Raw genomic sequence first — 5,090 nt, 5'->3', positions numbered from 1 at the left:
AAAACCTCCAAACATTTACTAATCCTTTGCCTTCCAATTCTACTAATGTGGTTGAATTTGAACCTCTTTTATATTCTCCTAATGACCTTGGTGTTGAGCCCAACAATGTTACAAATCTTGTTGATAAACTTGCACCTCCTAAGGACCTATGTATTACCTTTGATCCTAGTGTGACTATTGATGCACTTGATGGCTCACTATATATCACTGTGAAGATCAAAGACAAACTCTCAGTATGAGTGCTCATTGATACAATGTGTATGGTGAATGTGATCACTGAAGAATATCTCTATACTTAAGAATTGGATTGAGTTATATATGATAAATATGATGTAATGGTCAAGGTGTATGATGGACTCTCTTTACCTACCATTGGTTCTATTACTCTTCCTATAGAGGTTAGTACTAAGTGCTTAGATTTGACTTTTTCTATCATTCCTTTATTAAATCAATTTTGTGTGAAGTTGGGACATTCTTGGCTCTCTTCCATGAAAGTGATCCCTTCTACTATTCATAAATGTTTAAAATTCCCTCATAATGGCACTATCATAACAATTAATCATAACATGTACCAAGCCATGGTAAGGTGTGGAAATTTCACCCTTGATTACTTTTGGCCTAAACAATTTGAGCTTCTTAAGTCTCAAAGTGGTTCTCTCTTTCTATCTTATCAAAAATGGAAAAATGAGATGATCTTATTTGTGAGTAAGCTTAGAGACCCTATACCTATTCCTCCTCCTCATGATGGACTTGGTACCCTTACCACACCTTCTATTCCTCCCATATATGTTGCATCCCCACCTCTTACATCTTACAAAGGAAATCGCTTGGCATCTCCTATTTCCCAACCTAGTAGACCTTCTCCTGTTCCTCCTCCTTTAAAGGAAGAAAAGAAGCCTACATGCCCATTGCGTCAACCTTCATGACCCTTGACTAAAACTAAAAGAAATCATTGTGCCAGAGAATGACGATGAAGATGTCATGCTAAGGCTTGTGAACTTGATTCTCAAACCATTTCCTCCCTAAAGACAACAAATGTTGACTTGGTCTCATTTTCCCAACCTTCGCCTAACCCTAGGGAGGAAGCTCAACCTAAATCACCAAGATAAAAAATGATTAAGAAAAATAATTGTTCATGCTCTTTTCATGTGAGAGATCCTATTTTTATTAATCTTGATGAAGAAATGGAAGATGATGTTCTTTATGCAAAGAATGTTGATTCTAATGATTTCTATGAGATGTATGATCTTGTTGATGTTGACAATGATTTATCTAAATAATTTTCAAAAGTATTAGTCCTAGCTCCTAGTGACAAACAAAGTGACTCATCATTAGAGCATGGTCCTTGTTTGGAAATTGCATTATCTCCATATAACATGCTCAAAGTTGTTCCTCTTGCATATTTTCCACCTTCCCAAACCAATGTTTCACAATATTGGGAGGTGGATGATTTTCTTGATTAGCTTCATTCATGCCATATATTCTCTCTCCTCTCTTGTTCATAATGTGCTTCCCTCGTGATGTGATTTTTTGTTATGTTAGGTTCTCTTTAGATGATCCTTGTCACTCTATTGGTGCAAGGTAATAAATAGATTGAGTTTATTGTGACATTCTTCTATTTGTACCTCAATTATTCTATTTGTTGTCTCTTGTGTTGTCTACTTGGGGGTGATGCAAAGCATTGAGATCTCATTTGGTCTCTTCCATGTTGACTCAAAAGACACATGTGATCTTATTCCATTGTATTTGTGGCTCCACCACCTTTGGGGAATGAGGTTAATTCAATACAAATATTCATGATATACGTTGCTCATCATAAGAGCATACTAACCTAGAGTTAGTGGATCCCTTATGTGTTTTATGTTTTTTGATTATTATCCTTTTATTTGTCCTTTCTTGGGGGCATCTAATTGTGATAAAATTTTTGTCTTTTGGATTCATGCTACCTTAAAGCAATTGCTCTCGATAATATGTATGCACTTTCTTTAACATGGGGGCATACACTTCGCTCAATGTTACACTTTATGCACACACCATGACATGTTTTGATACTCAAGTTACTTTTCAAACTGAGTCTTTTGCTTGGTAATTTGGTATTTTTTCTTTTTCATGAATCATAGTAAGTGAATCTTACTAGGTTAGCAGTCACGATTCTCTCTCTTCTTTCCTCTTTCTTATGATGTCTCTTTTATCTTGGTATTGTTCAAAGTAGTAGGATCCTAAAGTCCCTAGAGGCTTAGTGTGTCTTGTCTCTTTGATGTCTTGATGAAAGTTTTCAATGCATACCTTTGTACTTTACCATGAGTATACTTAGCCTCATACTCTCACTAAAGTAGGGGCTAAATATAGCGTCCTAAATTGTACTCACCTACAATTTTGTCCTCACTTAGGCCTTACTTTGTCATTTCATCCTCTAAGGCCCGATTGAAGCACTGATTTTACTCATACCAACTATCAAACACAACTTTTCACTGTCTACACTATCTCCCCTTGATCCTTGAGCCCTAATTTCCAAGACCATGGTTCTGGGTGCCATGGTCCTAAATCAGGACCATGACACCTAATGTCATGGTCCTCTCAAAAAGAGCCCATCTTAGGGCCTCATAATGGTCACCTAATTTGTGCGGGGACCTAGATCTCGTGTTGACTCATGTTGGAAATTAAATTTGTTTTTTGACCAACAAGCATAAAAGGAGGTCCACCCCTCTCATTTCAATCTTAATAGATGACCTAACCACATTCAAGATCTCAATTACACTAGCAAATTAATGTGAGAAAGCAATTGGTCTTCTACCAAGCATTGAAGAAGAAGTGAAGAGATTTAAGCATTGGAGATGGCATTCATGCTCTATGTTTTATGAAGACTATGTACATGAAACCCTAATTCCTTGCGAAGACAAATAAAACTTCATTAAAGGTATATCATTCATTCTCAACCTTTACCTCAAAAGGAAAGTGTATTACCATAAAATTCATCATTATTAATCATATTCAATAGGAAATCACAAATCCTATCTAATTAACGAATTTCATAACATCAATAAAAGAGTGTAATCAAAACAATAAGGCTATAGAATTATTCAATAAAAAATCCCTATTGCATAGACGCAAGTCGCTTTCATTGTTCTTATGCTTCTCATGGTATGATGACTCATTATTGCACTGCTAACCTACCTAAGATTGACACATGAATTCAAAGTTTGTGATTCTTGGAATTGGGAAATGGATGCTCAATTTATAGATTCTAGATGAGAGAAATTAACGGTCGAGATTGATTCAAGAACATAAATGATCAATGGTTGAGATCAGTTGAGACAAAATTGATTGAGAGTTAAACTCATTTGATTGATGAGTCAATTAGATTGATTGATCATATGACATAATAGATGAGTCCATTCCAAAAAGATAATTTAGAGTTAGAAAAGGTGATTGAGGAGTTAACTGAGTTAACTAGTTAGTTGACTGCATTGATTGCCCAATCGGACCGAAAGTTAGTGCCAGTTAGGATTTTGAAATATGTCGTAGGAAATTGACTTGAAATTTAAATTTCATTTTCATTAGGTTTGAATTTTGGATTTTGGAATACATGAAATGAAATGGACATGTATTGAAATTAGACGAAATTAGAATTTGGGGATTTCAAATTTTCAAATTTTGAATTAGTAAAGAATGAATTAGTTAATTAAATAATTTAAAGAAATAATTTAATCATTAGAAATTTAATTTTAATTAAATAAAAAGATAAAATTAATTAAAGGAATTTTAATCAAAATTAATTAAATAATAAATATTGAATTAATATGAGAAAGAGGATTAATTGATTAAATGATTAGAAGGAGAGAATAATTAGTAATGTGGATTTGATGATTTAATTAGTTTAGAAGAATTTAGTTAACTTAATTAAATAATTAAATAATTATTTAATCAATAAAGAGGAATAATTATCATATTAGTGATGAGACATTTTCAGGTGTCTACAGAAAGTATTTTACTGCAACACTTCATTTACATTTCCAATTCAATTTCATGTTTAATTCCAAAAGCGAGGTTTGACCTAAGACGAATCACTATTCCCAACAATTTTCCCCTTCTTTTTGTGTGCAAGAAATAGGTACAAAGCTACGTTTGGGAGGATCGATATGATTTGTAGAGATGAATAGGTTCACCTTTTGATGATGAGAAATTCAGAGGACCAGGGCAAGGAGAAACATGGTCCTGAAAAATCAAGCTAAACTTCAGGGTATAGATCTGAATCATCTTCTCCTTCTCAAATCCAGGTTGGTGGGATTGTACGACATTTGTACTCACTATTTCTATAGTGCCCCTCCTTAGTTTATCTTTTGATCTATGCGTCGATAGACTTATCTAGACTCATTTGTGATATTTTGGTTTATGATTATGACTATTTATTTTTCAGATGTTTATAACGATGCTAGACATTATATGGACATATGATACTTGATGATTTATGTGGTTAATGACATTTATTATTTATGATCACGCTATATGATGGACATATGGTGATGGATTTTATCTGTTTTGCTATTTTGAATGGATTATATTGATGACAGATTTGATGGCATATTGGTTATACTAACCTATTTCATGGTTATATGTGATCACTACTTACATGGACTATATGATTTATGATGATACTATCCCTATTCTATGTTTATGATTTTATGCGATATTTTTGATCTATTGTGTGACTATCTTCGAGAGTAGAGAAGATGCTATATCACTCATTGCGAGCAGGATATATCGTTGCGATTCTCTATCACTTGCATATCTATGATATATTTGTACATGCTGTATTGTGGCTTTGTGGATGCAAGACTTACAGGTACCAGACATCGACTCCACCTAGCTCCACAGGTTTGAGCGTGTCTTTAAATCCCAATGGCAAGTTGTCGGAGATGACATGATTTCCCTTCATATACTCTAGGCTTAAGATGTCTACCTTGGGTTGTCAGTTGTCGTGGCATGATTTGCCATGTTAGTCAGTGAGGTGTGGTTCTTGTTGGCTTGTGAGTATGTAGTTGTTAATTAATTAATTTAATAAATTAATGTGTGGTTTATATATTTTATTA

Source organism: Cryptomeria japonica, chromosome 7 (assembly GCF_030272615.1).
Source record: "Cryptomeria japonica chromosome 7, Sugi_1.0, whole genome shotgun sequence".
Lineage (NCBI taxonomy): Eukaryota > Viridiplantae > Streptophyta > Pinopsida > Cupressales > Cupressaceae > Cryptomeria > Cryptomeria japonica.
Note: the sequence above shows the minus strand (reverse complement) of the source record.